The sequence below is a fragment of the Rhinolophus sinicus genome, chromosome 12 (assembly GCF_057876585.1).
Source record: "Rhinolophus sinicus isolate RSI-liver-muscle chromosome 12, RSI-T2T, whole genome shotgun sequence".
Lineage (NCBI taxonomy): Eukaryota > Metazoa > Chordata > Mammalia > Chiroptera > Rhinolophidae > Rhinolophus > Rhinolophus sinicus.
Genome location: NC_142512.1, coordinates 5,927,889 through 5,943,802, shown reverse-complemented (window position 1 = coordinate 5,943,802; position 15,914 = coordinate 5,927,889). Strand labels below are relative to the sequence as shown.

Here is a 15,914-nt window from a genome sequence, read left to right as displayed (position 1 = left end):
GGAGGCCTTCGAGAGCAGTTTTTCCTAAGTGGGTTAACTTGTGGTATTCAGCGGTTACTTGAGGACCCAGCAGGGCCGGATGAAAAGTCTTCCGTCGGGTAGTTGCCACCACACTTGTGGCAACCTGGTGGCCCCTTCTGACCTTACCCATCTGAGTTCTTCTTTTGTGTACTGCGGGAGGGATATGGTAGTAGTGTCAGTGACCAAGAGTAGTTCACTAGGGCTTCCCATGGCTGCTGATTTGGTCGTGGTGTCGGCGAGCCTGTTCCCAACTGCTGAGGGCTCGTTGCCCCTCTGGTGGCCCTGACAATGGATAACCACAACCTGCTGGGGAAGCCAAATGGCTTGTAGGAGCTTAAGGATTTCTTGTTTATTTTTAATAGTTTTTTCCTCCGCGGTCAGAAGGCCTCTTTCCTTGTATATAGCCCCATGGATGTGGACGGTAGCAAAGACATACCGAGAGTCACTGCAGATGTTGACTCTCCCGCCCTCAGATAGAGTAAGGGCTTTTATTAGTGCCCACAATTCTGCCCATTGGGCTGACCACCCCGATGGGAGTGCCCCTGCCTCAAGTACCTCGTCTGTGGTGATTATTGCATACTCCACGTGACATTTTCTGTCCCTCATTAAGCTGCCGCCATCAGTATACAGAGTAAGGTCCAGGTCAGGATGTGGGCTGTCCCAGAGGTCGGGTCTGGTGGCAAAGACCTCATTGATAACTTCTGTACAGTCATGTTCTGGATCCTCATCCTCGGTTGGCAGGAAAGTGGCTGGGTTCAGGGTGCGCACAGTTTCTAATGAGACCTGAGGGTTTTCCAAGAGTAGCCCTTGATACTGAGTCAGCCGTGCATTTGACAGTCATCGGGGTCCTTAACTGTTCATTAAGGTGGTAACCGAGTGGGGTACTTTAACTATGAGTCTCTGGCCTAAGGTGAGCTTGTCTGCCTCTTTGATGAGAATCACAGTGGCTGCTAGGGCCCATAGGCATAGTGGCCAACCCGCTGCTACAGGGTCTAATTTCTTTGAGAGGTAGGCAGTGAGACAGAGCCATGGTCCAACTGTTTGGGCCAGCAGTCCTAAGGCTATTTTGTCTCTCTCATGGACGAATAAGTGGAATGGCCTCTCAGCATCAGGTAACCCGAGGGCTGGGGCCTGTCCAAGTGAGTTCTTGAGCTGCTGGAAGGCATTTTCTTGATCTTCTGTCCATATAATGGGGGCATTTTCTTGACCAGCTAGAGCCTCATATAAGGGCCAGGCTATTGCCGAAAAGCCAGGAATCCAGATCCGGCAGAAGCCAGCATCCCCAAGGAACTCACGGAGTGCCCTCCGGTTGGTGGGCCGAGGGAGAGAGGTGATGACTTTCTTCCACTCAGTGCTGAGGGCCCGCTGTCCTTTGGAGATGACAAAGCCCAAGTATTGTACCTGTTTTCTGCAGAGCTGGGCTTTCTTCCAGGAGATTCTATACCCCGTCTCGGCTAAGCGGGACAGGAGTGCCTGCGTCATGGTTTGGCACTCGGTTTTGATGGCACAGGCTAAGAGCAGATCATCCACATATTGCAATAGAGTGCAGCGGTATTCTTCTCAAGGGAAGGTGGCTAAATCTGAGGCTAGTGCTTTCTGAAAGAGGGTTGGGGAGTTTTTGAAGCCCTGTGGGAGCCGAGTCCATGTCAGCTGGAGCTGCCGGCCGGTGTCAGGTTCAGTCCATTCAAAGGCGAACAGTGATTGGCTCTGGGGCGCCAACTGAATGCAGAAGAATGCATCTTTCAGGTCCAGGTAGGTGAACCATCCGGCTTCCAGGGGCAGCTGACTGATGAGAGTATATGGATTTGGGACCATGGGGTGTAGGGAAACCGTAGCTTGGTTCACCTCTCTCAAATCTTGTACTGGCTGGTATTCTCCATTAGGCTTCCTTACCGGCAGGAGGGGCGTATTCCATGGCAACTGGCATTCTACGAGTATCCCTGCTGCTCTGAGATGGATTAAGTGTTTTTGGATCCCTGCCCGGGCTTCCTTGGAGATGGGATATTGGCGTAGCCTTTGGGGTTGAGCTCCGGGTCTCAGTTCCACCAAAATTGGGGCCTTATGCTTTGCCAGCCCAGGCGGATTATCTTCTGCCCAAACTTCTGGGAAATTGGCCCTGTAGGCTTCTGGGTTCTGTTCTAAACTGCCAGTCCCGAAGAGCCTCCATTCTTCTTCCCTCGGGGTGGTGATAGACAGAATAAATCCTTCCGCTGGAGGCTGCAGAGACATGATGGCTTGGCCTGATGGTCCGAAGGAGACTTGGGCCCCTAATTTGGTAAGGAGGTCGCGCCCCAGGAGGGGACTTGGAGAGTCCGGTAAATAGAGAAACTCATGTGACACAGTGTGTCCTCCTAATTTACAAGTCCTGGCCTGGTAGAATGGCCGGCTCTTAGCTTAATACCCTCTGGCTCCCATTATGGTGACTCTGCGGTCCCCGAGCAGTGCCACCAGCATGGTGACTACCGAGTGTTCTGCTCCAGTATCTACCATAAATGTCACTGTTTGGCCCCCTACATCTAAATCAACCGTGGGCTCGTGGGGGCTGAGTTTGAATGAGCCTGGTCCTCTTTAGTCCGACTCAATTCCCGCTAATCCTATGAAGTCGGGCTCCAGGCTGATTGGGTTGGGACCATGGGGAGGCCGAGGCTGGAAGCAGAGTGTCTGGAAGTGGCAGGGCCGTGCCAGCCGTTGGCCGTATTGCGTAAGGAGATGGTGGCGGCTCCTCGTCGGGGTCCCCCTGGTAAATGGCCTTAGCCATGTCTTTCTGAGCGCGGCCTCCTGGGTTCAGTGCAACGTAGATCCTGGACTGTCCATTACTATTGGAGTAGAACTGCGCCCAAGGAGGAAGGGTTTGGGCTATTTCCAACCACGAGTCAACTTAAGGAACTGGTCTGGATGTCCTGGGGTCCCAGTGACAACTATGTAGACTCAGCAAATCGTGGGGAGGTCAAGAATGCCTTCTGGGGGCCATCCCACGTCAAAACCTGGCCACTCCAGCTCACATAAAGCGCGGAGATGTCCGGAGGTCATTTTAACCCCATAGTCGCCTCCGAAACCTTTCCTGAAATTCTTTAGCATGCAATCTAGAACCGTGGGCTTCCCGTGCTTCCCTCCTATGATGTTTGGTGTTGCGCGGACAAGGGAAGGGTTTCAATCAGGCGCCCTCCTGGCCGTTTCCCTCGTGGGAACTTAGGGTTCATCTTGGCTAAGGTGTGCCTGTATAAACCCCGGGCCAGGTCGCACCCTGAGAGTGCGAATTGCCATTATGCCTTACGATGCTACCATGGAAATGCAGGCTGGGGCTTACTCGGGTTCCATAGCCAACAGGCCGTGGATCCACATAGAATCCCATTGGGGACCAAGCACACACACTCATTCAGGGAGGAAAGATGCCCTCCCCCGGAATGGCCCTAACGGAGTCTGAAGTGGGACTCAGTGGGAGGTGATCAGGCTCCCCTTCTGCCCTTAGGCAGGACTAACTGGGTCCGGGTCCCGGGGTCTTACTGTGTCCAATGTCCTGGTTGGCTGTCCGTCCTTTCTCCCTACTGGGCTCCAGCAGGGAGCCACGGGCCGGAGCCGGCGGGAGGTCGCCGGTCCTGGGCCTGCCGAAATCAGCAGGGCGCCTAGCCCTGTTTTGCTCTCCCCCTACCCTGCAGCCCTCCTCTGCCCAAACCGGTAGCTCAAGGGGCCAGCGAGGTTGGGTTCCCGGTCAGGGAACCAAATGTTGCAGAATCCAAGACCGGAATGAACCCAAGCGGCACTCAGAGAGTTAGGAGAGTCAGCTTTATTACATCGGCAGGCTCAGCGGGATCCTTCCTAAAAGACTGAGCCCCTAGCAAGGTTTTGAGCATGTTTTTATGGGTTGGGGAGTTCATTGAGTTGGAGAAGGGGTAGGTGTCATCTGGTGATTGGCTCAAGGTGTGGCTTGGAGGGGGTTATGTGGATGTGGGCTGGGGCTTAGGCTGGGGACTTCTCTCTCCACTGGGGCCACCATTTTAGCTCAGTTCCACGTGGCAGGGAACCATTTTAAGGTCAGTTTTCCCATCAATTCCACTGTTACTCTATATACCCTTTCTTCCACTACCTCTTTTCTTGGTTTGCTAGAAGAATCACCCCCAGAAGCCACCCCTGTTTCCTCTTCTAACCCACCTGACATTGACCTCTCAATGTGGGATACCTCCCAACCCATTATCGCCACTCACAACCCACCTCTTATTATCTTATTCAGAGATCCCACTCACTTCCCCAATAAAGCTCAATATCCTATTACCTCTAATGTCTAAGTTCCTCCAGGCAAAGATTCTCCCTGAAGCTTCTTCCCCTTACAATACTCCCATTCTCCCCGTCAAGAAGCTGGACGGGACATACCGCTTTGTTCAGGACCTTCGAATTATAAATGAGGCAGTTATTCCCCTCCACCCTGTAGTTCCCAATCCGTATACCCTTTTATCCCTCATATCTTCTGACACTCGATAGTTTACTGTCCTTGACCTTAAGGATGCTTTCTTTTCTATTCCTTTATACCCCGATTCCCAGGACCTATTTGCCTTTACCTGAACTGATCCTGATACCAACTTTTCTCAACAATTAACCTGGACAGTCCTCCCTCAGGGCTTCAGGGATAGCCCCCATCTTTTTTATCCAGGCCTTAGCTCAAGACCTAACCTCCCTTTCCTGTCCTGGCTCTATGATCCTCCCGTACATTGATGATCTTCTCCTTTGCAGCCCTACACATAATATCTCCACTTCCCATACCCCCCTGCTCCTTAATTATCTGGCTTCCCTAGGTTATCATGTATCCCACCATAAGGCCCAACTCTCCACCTCATCCATCACCTATCTAGGATTTTGCCTTTCCCTAGGTCACTGGGAAATCACTACACAACGCAAAACGCTCATTTGCTCTATCCCTTTCTGCTCCACTACACAGGATCTTCTCTTTCCTTGGCTTAGTTGGATATTTTTGCATCTGGATCCCCAATTTTGGCCTCATTGCCACACCCTTTTGCCAGACTGCTGCTGGTCACCTCCAGGAACCTCTCCTGCCTACTTCAGAGAACACCACTGCTTTTTCCTAACTCCAGACGGCTCTCATTTCTGCCCCTGCCTTTCCTTTACCTGACCTGACTCAGCCTTTCTTCCTATACACCCATGAATCTCAGGGGCTTGCTCTAGGCCTCTTGGGTCAGAAATCAGGCCCCGATCTCAAATCCATCACTTACCTATCCAAACAACTAGACCCCACTGCCCAGGACTGGCCCTACTGTCTCCGTGCCCTCACCGCCTCTGCCTTCCTCACTTTAGAGGCTTCCAAACTTATTTACGCTCAACCTGTCACTGTTTTCTCACCCCATTTAGTAATAATAAAGCCCCTTCTTTTCTTAGCTCTTCTCATCTTACTCATTATCAACTTCTTCTGACCTCTTCCCACACTGCTCTTCTCCAGTCGCCTGCCCTTAATCCCTCCACACTTCTTCCTACTTCCACCTCTGTATCGCATTCCTGTATTGAGGAACTTGAATCTTCCCGGCTTCTTCCCCCTGACCTTTCTGACAACCCCTTCCTGATCCCAACTACACCTGGTTTGTTGACATGTCATTACATTCATAACGGAGAACATTATTCAGGCTATGCTGTTACCTCTGCCTATGAATCTTCCCCTCTCCCTTCCAACACTTCTGCTCAGAAGGCTGAACTTATTGCCCTTACCAGCGCCCTAAGCCTAGCCAAAGGATGCTCTGTCAACATTTATACAGACTCTAGATATGCCTTTCATATTATCCCTTCCCTTGCTGCAATCTGGGTAGAACACGGCTTCCTTACTTCCAACGTTCCCCTGTAGCCCATGGCCCCTTAATCCTCAAGCTTATTGAGGCTCTTCAACTCCCTGCTCATGTTTCCATTATACACTGCAGGGGACAACAAAGGAGCTCTGGCCTTGTTGCCATTGGTAACAACAAGGCTGATAGGGAGGCATGCTGGGCCGCCCTCGTTGGCTCTCGAGAGCCTGTTACCCAACTCCTTGCCATCCCTAACCTTCAGCCCACATACACTCCCGATGAAATTACTTCCCTTACTAGTCAGGGAGCCATTTGGGAGGGCCCCTGGTTTACCTCCGCCAGCAAACTAATCCCTCCTGATAGCCAGGCTTTAGATCCTTACGGCTTTCTATAACTCTCTTCACATTGGACATAGACCCCTACTCACTTTCTTACATCCCTTTATCACTCATCCACGTCTTTCCTCCCTTTTAGCCCATGTCACCCAAGCTTGTTCTATTTGCCGCCTCTACAAGCCCCCAGGGGCCATTCAGCCTCCCCGATCCTTCCCAGCCCATCAGGCCCATGGCCACATTCCTGGCCAAGATTGGAAAATTGATTTCACTCATATGCCACGCATCTGCCAACACCGCTATCTCCTCACTTTCCTGGATACTTTCTCTGGATGGCTAGAAGACTTCCCCGCCATGTCTGAAAAATCCTCTACAGTCGCACATGCCCTTCTCCACCACATTATCCCCCGTTTTGGCCTCCCTTCAACCATCCAGAGTGACAATGGTCCTAGTTTTATTTCCCAAATCACCTAACAATTTGCCACCTCTCTTGGTATTCAATGGCGACTGCACATCCCGTATCATCCCCAATCTTCTGGAAAGGTAGAAAGGGCTCACCTTACCCTCAAAACTCAATTAACCAAGCTGTCTTTAGAACTCCATTAGGACTAGATTTCCCTCCTCCTTATCGCCTTTTCCTACCTCTGTGCTGCCCCCTCTGCTCCAACTCTCCTCAGCCCGTTTGAACTCCGGTATGGTCGCCCTTTCCTCCTTGGAAATATACCCCCTTCCTGTTCACCTCTCCTTGGTGATTACCTCCCTACCCTTTCTCTCCCGGAACCTCCTCTGCTATCGTGCTGATGCCTTCCTCCCTAAACCTTAGGATGGAACTGAAATTCCAGCAACTCCTCTAGAACTGGAAGATTGGGTCCTCTTGAAGGCTCTCCCAGACCAAGTCTGCCCCTTCTTTCCCAAACGGGAAGGACTATATCAGGTCATCTTAACAACCCCCACAGCAGCCAAACTGTTAGGAATACCTTCTTGGATTCACCTATCTAGACTTAAAAGGACCTCGGAGCCAGCAACCCCGGACATAGACTAACAAAAACAACAGAAGCTGGACCAGCCAGCCAGACACACTACCAGACATTTATACCTGCACTCAGATGGGGGACACAAAGGAGACAGTATGTAAGCAACAGACCACATGAGTAATAAGACCTCAGAGGTTATGTGCTAGACAAGTTTCTGGGAACTGGCCTTTGACAGGGGGACTTTATGGACTATAAACCAACTGACCTATAATCCCCAAACCCTTTATTCCGGCCTGTCAAAATGACCGGCAGGCAAATTGCTCTCACCATGCTCCTACAAGAACACTGTTACAACCCCCTCACCCGAAACTCTAATTAGGAACCCTGATCGACACCCCCGCTCAGCAGGAAGCAGTTACAGAAGACTGACCACCACCCCTTTTCCCAAGAATAGTTATCAAACCCAGAGGGGGAATTTGTTAAGCCATATTTAGGCAAGGAACAGGAACCTTCTTATCTTAAAAGCCATCTTGTGTTGCTTTGTGCCTTGTGTTTGCCTTAGGCCTGGAGAAGCTGCCTGGAATGTAGAAGCCATCTTATACTGTCTTGCTTTGTACTTTGTTTGTCTCCTAGGGGCTTGTGATCAGCGGGACTGGGTGGGCCTAGGCAGTCTGGACAGAGGCCTGGTGGCCAGGGTGTGGAGCCAGAGGACATGGTCATGCCCCAAAAGCCTTTGTTGCTAGAGACAATGCAACAAAAGCCCCCTGAAGCATTGAAGGGGGAACAACCTTGTTTACCCCCCCCCCCCATAAAACTGCATATCCCTTTTTACTTGGAGAGGTTTTGGCCTTTTCTAGCCTGACCTCCCGCAGCTCAAACATGTCAAATAAATTCTAATAGACCAATTTTGGTCTCCCACAATTCATTCCTCCAGCCATGTCTAACAAAGTCTAGATCTAGCCACCAGGGTTTATGTTTTTGGATATGAACGCTATTTATTTTGTAATAATACTAATACAATACAAGCATATCTGGTGCCTTATCAATTTCAAAGCTTTCACATGCAATCTTTATTTACAATAGTTCTAAATTGATTTGGACATTGAGGCTTCCAGAGATTAAGTGACCTAGCTTGTGGTATGTGATTAGTTTGTGTGCAATGTCTGGGAGTAGATGTCACAGCTGTATCTCCAAATCTCAGGCTTTTTCATTGTATCTGCAGGGGGATTTGTTGTGGAAGGGTCTGAGGAGCCAATGCTGCTTGGCATTGCTACTCGTTAACCAATCTCTTTTCTGCCAAGTCTTGTCTTTTGTGATTGCCTGGGATGACATTGAGACCTTTGATTCCAAAGCATCTAGAGTTTTATGAGGGAGGAGTACTGAGACTTGTAGATAATATGTATAGATTTTTATCTAATTGGGTGAGAGGTCCTGAGAAAAGTAGGGGAAAGGGAATAAAAGAAAGAAAGGAAAAAAAGAAACATGTCCCAAATGAAAGAACAGAACAAAGATCCAGAAAAAAAACCTAAACAAAATGGAGACAAGCAATCTACCAGTACAGAGTTCAAAACACTGGTTATAAGGATGCTCAATGATCTCATTGAGAACTTCAACAAAGAGAGAGAAAACATAAAAATGGAGCTAGAAAATATAAAAAAGGGGTGGCCAGTTTTCTCAGTGGTTAGAACGCAGTGTTCATAACACCAAGGTTGCCAGTTGATTCCCACATGGACCAGTGAGAAACAATGGCTTGAGCTTGGAGTTGAGCCACCAGTGGTGGGTGGCTGGTTGGTTCAATGGTTGGAGTGTAGTGCTCATAACACGAAGGTCGCCCATTCAATTCCCACATGGGCCAGTGAGCTGCACCCTCCACAACTAGATTGAAAACAATGACTTGACTTGGAGCTGGTGGGTCCTGGAAAAACACACTCTTCCCCAATATTCCCCAATAAAAATTGAAAAAAAAAAAAAACATAAAAAAGAACCAGTCAGAGATGAAGAATACAATAACCGAAATAAATAATACATTACGGGGAATTCAACAGTAGAGTAGATGAAGCAGAAGATTGGATCAGAGATTTAAAAGACAAGATAGCAAAAACCACCCAATCCAAACAGCAAAAATAAAAAAAGAATCCAAAAAATGAGGACAATTTAAGGGACAACATCTCGTGTACCAACATTTGCATCGTATGGGGTACCAGATGGGGAACCAGAAGGAGAAGAGAGAGAAAAAAAGAATTGAAAACTTATTTGAAGAAATAATGATGGAAAACTTCCCTAACTTGGTAAAGAAAACAGACATACAAACCCAGAAAGCACAGAGTCCCAAACAAGATGAATCCAAACAAGCCCACACCAAGACACATCATAATTAAAATGGCAAAAGTTAAAGACAAAGAGAAAATCCTAAAAGCAGCAAGAGAAAAGCAGTTAGTTACCTACAAGGGAGCCCCCATAAGACTGTCAGCTTATTTCTTAACAGAAACTCTAGAGGCCAGAAGGGATTGGCACAAAATATTCAAAGTGATGAAAAGCAAAGACCTACAACCAAGATTACTTTACCCAGAAAGACTATCATTTAGAATGGAAGGACAGATAAAGAACTTCCCAGGCAAGAAAAAGCTAAGGGAGTTCATCACCACAAACCAGTATTATAAGAAATGTCAGAGGGACTTCTTTCAGAAAAAGAAGAAAAAAGAAAGATTAAAAAATGGATTAAAAGCTCAAATCAAGACAGGGTAGTTGAATGGATAAGAAAACAAGACACTTACATATGCTGCCTACAAGAGACTCACTTCAGATCGAAAAACACACAGAGACTGAAAGTAAAGGGATGGAAAAACTATTTCCTGAAGAAAAAAAAGTTGTGGTAGCAATACTTATACCAGACAAAGCAGACTTTAAAACAAAAGCTATGACAAGAGACAAAAAAGGACTCAGTAATCCCACTTCTGGGTATTTATCCAAAGAAACCCAAAACACTACATTGAAGGAACGTGTTCATACATATGCTCATTGCAGCATCATTTACAATAGTCAAGATATGGAGGCAACCTGGGTGTCCCTGAATGGATGAATGGATAAAGAAGAGGTGGTACATCTATACAATGGAATATCATTTAGCCATGAAAAAGAATGCAATCTTGTCATCTGCAACAACATGGATGGACATAGAGGGTATTATGCTGAATGAAGTCAGACAGAGAAAAACAAATGCCATATGATTTCATTTATATGTGGAATCTAAAGAACAACATAGACAAGCAAACAAAACAAACAAGCTTACAGATACAGAGGATTGCCAAACATGAGAGAGGTTGGGGGAATGGGTGAAAAAAGGGAAGAGATTAAGAAGTACAGATTGGTAGTTAGAAAATAGTCATGGGGATGTAAAGTACAGCATAAGGAATATAGTAAATAATATCATAATAATTATATGTATATTTTTTACCATCTTAACCATTTTTAAGTATTCATAGTGTTGTGCAACCACCACCACTATCCATCTCCATTACTCTTTCAAAAATGTTTGAAACTGAAACTCTATATACATTAAACAATAATTCTCCATTCCTTCCTCCCTTCCATAAGCCCCTTGTAACCACCATTCTACTTTCTGTTATGACTTCTGACTACTCTAAGTATCTCATATAAATCAAATCATACTGTATTTGTATTTTTCTGACTGGCTTATTTCATTAAGCATAATGGCTTCAAGATTCATCCATGTTGTAGCATGTGTCAGAATTTCCTTCCTTTTAAGGCTGAGAGATACTCCGCCATATGTATATATTACATTTTGCTTACCCATTCATCTGTCAATAGATGTTTGGGTTGCTTCCACCTTTGGGCTACTGTAAATAATGATGTAAAAAGGAAACTCACAGAATAGAAGAAAATATTTGAGAATCTTATACGTGATAAGGGATTAATATCCAAAATACATGGAGAACTCCTAAAATTCAATAACAAAAAAGAAAAAAACCCACAACCTGATTCAAAAATGGACAAAGGACTTGAATAGATATTTCTCCAAGGAAGATACACCAGTGGCCAATAAGTACATGAAAAGATGCTCAACATCACTGATCATTAGGAATGATTACAAAAAACTATATTGAAATACCATTTCACTCCCATTAGTATGGCTACAATTAAAAACAAACAAACAAAAAACAGAAAATAAGTGCTAGTGAGGATGTGGAAAAATCGGAAGCCTTGTGCAGTGTTGGTTGGAATGTAAAATGATACAGTTACCATGGAAAAAATTGTGGTGGTTCCTCAAAAAAAGTATTGTCTTTTGATGCACACATTTAAAATTTTTTCATGAAGTCCAATTTGTCTAATTTTTCTTTCATTGCCTATGCCTTTGGCGTCATATCCAAGAAATCACTGCCAAAGTCAATGTCGTAAAGTTTTTGCCTTATGTTTTCTTTTGAGAGTTTTGTTGTTTTACATCTTATGCTTAGGTCTTTGACCCACTTTGAGTTAATTTTTATATATGGTGTTAGGTAAGGGTCCAACTTCAGGCCTTTGCATGTGGATATCCCAGTTTTTCCAGGACCATTTGTTGAAAAGGCTGTCCTTTCCCCATTGGATAGTCTTGGCATCTCTGTCAAAAATCATTTGATCATATATGCAAGGGTTGATCTATATATCTAATTTTATCTATCTGCATGTCTTTGTTTTATTCTGGGAACTTCCACATATCTATCTTCAAGTTCATTATTTGTTTTTTCAGGTTTAACTGACCTTTTAAGTATCTATTAATATTAAATTTCTATGGCTGTATTTTCTTTTTGAAAATCCTAGCTAGTTCTTTTCCAAATATTGTTCTTTTGGTTTCAATTCCTTCTTTTATTTTTAATGACTTTTTAAGCATAATACTTTTCTATTCTCTTTCTTATTATTAAACCATCATTTCAAATTTGAACTCTAATTTTCCCGTTTGTTGTATCTGTTAACTCTTGCTCACAATGGATTGTTTCTTTGTATTTTATAATTTTTACTGTAAGCTCACCACTAGTGGGGCTTGTTTTTTCCACGGGAATAATGAAGAATTATTGCCTCACTGTCTTAATATTAAAAAACCTGTGACAAGAAGCAGAAAGTAGAATGGTGGTTGCCAGAAGCTGAGGGCAAGAGGAATAAGGAGTTGTTTAATGGGTCCAGTTTCAGTTCTGCAAAATGAAAAAGTTCTGGAGATTGTATGCACAACACTCTGAATGTACTTGTTATGTGTATTTTACCACAATTAAAAATTAAAATAAAAGAAAGAAACCTGTGACATAACAGGTAGAAAAACAGAAAATCTGAAGATAGAATTATTAGATGATTTTAATAGTTTACCACACACCTATAAACAAGCTCTAGTATCACTACTTAAAAGTAAAAGCAAAAGCAAACCCTTCTTTGATCATATATTTACTATCATCAACCAAACTCTAGACAGAATCGTCTACCTCAGCAGCCTCTGCTTCTTTACCTACCTTGAAAGACAGTGCATTCGAATCTCGCTCTCACTCCGCATCACTCCATAGGGTCTCTAATGACCCTTTATACAAAAGACACTTTCCAACCTTATCTTTGGCTACCTCTCAGCAGCCCTCAACTAGTCACCATTCCCTCTGTGAATCATTCTTTGTAGCTGGCCTCCCTCATAACACGTTCCTTGATTTTCTTCTTTCCACATTGACATGTCCTGTCTCTTTGCCAGGTTTTCCTTCTATTTCTGACCTCTACACACTGGGGCTTGCTCTGAGATACTCTTCCTTTTTTTCCCAGATGACCACATCAAGTCCCACTAAAATTATTATTTTCATTTTTAAGATTGAAAAAAAATTACATGTAAACAAAAATGGCTCATAATCCCACTGCCCTGATGGCCTCTGTTGATCTTAAGACAAAAGGAAAGAAAAGAAAAGAAAAGAAAAGAAAAGAAAAGAAAAGAAAAGAAAAGAAAAGAAAAGAAAAGAAAAGAAGAAACAAACAAAACAAAGGGAGTACTTGTACAAAGTTGGAATATTCAAAAAGCATCTGAAGGTAAAAGGCATTACACTCACACCATTCTTCAAGCCAGAAACTCAAGTCATTTGTGATTCTTCCCATTCAGTGCCTTGTCTTCTACATCCAAACCCTAGTCATATCCTGTCAGTTCTCCTTCTACAACATTGTATAGAGCACATAAAATATATTATATATGTTGGACTGAGGTTTGCAAAACAAGTTGTTTACTAGTAGAGACATGAGCTAAGAATATGGCCATACATGTGTGAGACTGATAAGAGTGAAGTGAACGACATGTTTTTGTGTGAAACTGAGCATAACAAAATTGAGTGATAAACACATTTACCAAAAAAAACTTCTGATTATCACCTAAGAGGTAAAAAACTCCTGGCAAACAACTTCTGGTTATCACCTAAGTAAACAAGTCCAAGGAAAAGAGGATAAAAGCAGAGCTCACGAGCAGTGCAGTGAGTAGTCCGTCTGGGCGCTCCGGCTAAGATCCTCTGTGAGACTCTGAGCAAGACACTCAGGAACGATCCTCCAGGATGTTCGTCTGGGCGATCCAATAGAGTCCTCTGCGAGGTGCAAGCTGCGATATTCCGGGGCTCTCCAAAGTTCTTCCTTGCAGGACCAGCTTTCCTCAGACCCGTCATGGGCCCAGTGATCTCTCCTGGACCAGGGACTTTCTCCACCTCGATTGACTCTGGGACTTGGTTCGTTATTAAATTCTATCCTATTCTGTATAATCTTCTGTGCTTACCAGAGTATTGGCCTCTGGAGGGACATTGGTTCCTAAATAAAGCTGTGCTACTTACTCAAGTGGGGAAAAAAGTCCTGACACACAGGTTCAGATAGAGTCACAAGTACCACGCAGGGATTTAGGGCCCTGCCTGGGGGTTAATGTCCCCTTGACTTTCAGGAAGAGACTGAAATGTGGCGACTAACCTTCCAGGCGCTCGCGACAAACATGACTAATTCATCCACTTTCCTCCTCCTCTATCAGGAGCCTCTTTCTTGCTTAGCTGGACAGTCTCTGTCTAGCCCTCCCCACTCCCACACTTGTTCTCTTCTAAGCCAGCTTGTAAATGGCGGCAAAAAGAATATCACATCCTTCTTTCCTCACTAAGCCTCTCAGCCAGGTTCCCATTTCAGGTCCTTGACCACGCCAAGCGCTTTCCCACGCAGGAGGCTTTGCTCAGGCTGCCCAGTCAGCTCTCCCCCTTGGGCTTCCTGGGCGGCTGGCTCGCTCTCACTTTGTGTCTCAGCTTAGATAGCAACTCAGAAGGATCCTTCTTGACTACTTTATCTAAAAAAGTATCAGCATCTATTTTTATGTATTTCAGTCTCTTTTTGCTTCTTTTACGGTACATGTTATATATATTTGTAACACTCGTATTGATAGAGACTGGGAGTAACTGCAGTTCTAAGAAAAATAACACATTTTAATGATGTAAAACAAGACCAAAGTTTGAGATTGCAAGAATACAACTGGCAATACTTAGTGAAACTGAAATTATGTGTATGCCCTATCACCCATACATTTTACTCCTGGGTATAAGTGACACAGAAACTTTTGTAGATCTCCACAAGAAAACCTGTAGGATACTCACTGTGGCGGGATGTGGTTGTGGGATATTAGGGACATCAAGGAGACCATCACTAGGGGACTAGAGAAGTAAATATGATAGATGTACCTTATAGTTAAAAGCAAAACACCAGATGTCCATACAGCAATATGGTTGGATCTGAAAATACATTGTGTAAACAGACAACAAAAGTAAAAAAGATAAGTTGGACTATATCAAAATTTAAAACTTATGTGTGTCAAATGACACAATCAACAGAGTAAAAAGACAACCCACAAAATGGGAGAAAATATTTGTAAATCATATAACTGATAAGGATACCTGGATATCATAATATCCAGTATATATAAAGCACCCCTACAATTCAACAACAACAACAAAAATTAAAAATGGGCAAAGGACTTGAATAGACATTTCTCCAAAGAAGATATACAAATAGCTAACAAGCACATGAAAAAATGCTCAACAACACTAATCATTAGGGAAATACAAATCAAAACCACAATGAGATATCATCTCACATCCATTAGAATGGCTGCTTTAAAAAAAAACATGAAATAACAAGTGTTACCAAGAGTGCAGATAAATTGGAACCCTTGTACACTGTTGTTAGAAGTGTAAAATGGTGCAGGCACTTTGGAAAAACAGTATGGTGGTTCCTCAAAAAAATGAAAAGTAGAATTATCATATAATTCAGCAATATCACTTTTGGGTATATATACAAAAGAATTGAAAACAGAATCTCAAAGAAATATCTGTACACCCATGTTCATAGCAGCATTACTCACAATAGCCAAAAGGTGGAAGCAACACGTGTCCATCAACAGATGAATGGATAAACAAAGTGTGGTATATATGTACAATGGAATACTATTCAGAAGAAATTGTGACAAATGCTAAAAAATGAATGAACTGCAAGGACATTATGCCTCATGAAATAAACCAGTCAGAAAAACACAAATACTGTATGGTTCCATTTATATGAGGTACTTAGAATAGTCAAAATCATAGAGACAGAAAATAGAATGGTGGTTGCCAGGGGATGCCAGGAGGAGGAATGGAGAATTGTTTCATGGGTATAGAATTTCAATTTTGCAAGATGGAAAAGTTCTGGAGACAGATGGTGGTGACGGTTACACGACAATGTGAAGGTGCTTAAGAACTTAAGATGTGATTTTGTGCCACAAAGAACCTGCCAATTAAATTATGGTA

The 15,914-nt window shown here is 44.2% G+C and overlaps 1 long non-coding RNA gene across 1 annotated transcript in view; it reads right to left on the bottom strand.

Annotated features, from left to right (window-relative positions):
* The window catches only part of LOC141568810 (uncharacterized), a 40,946-nt gene that overhangs the window by 9,329 nt on the left and 15,703 nt on the right, over positions 1-15,914 (bottom strand). The window contains exon 2 of the long non-coding RNA XR_012492026.2: positions 13,574-14,861. This is a non-coding gene — a long non-coding RNA (uncharacterized LOC141568810). The remainder of the gene's footprint in view (positions 1-13,573; positions 14,862-15,914) is intronic.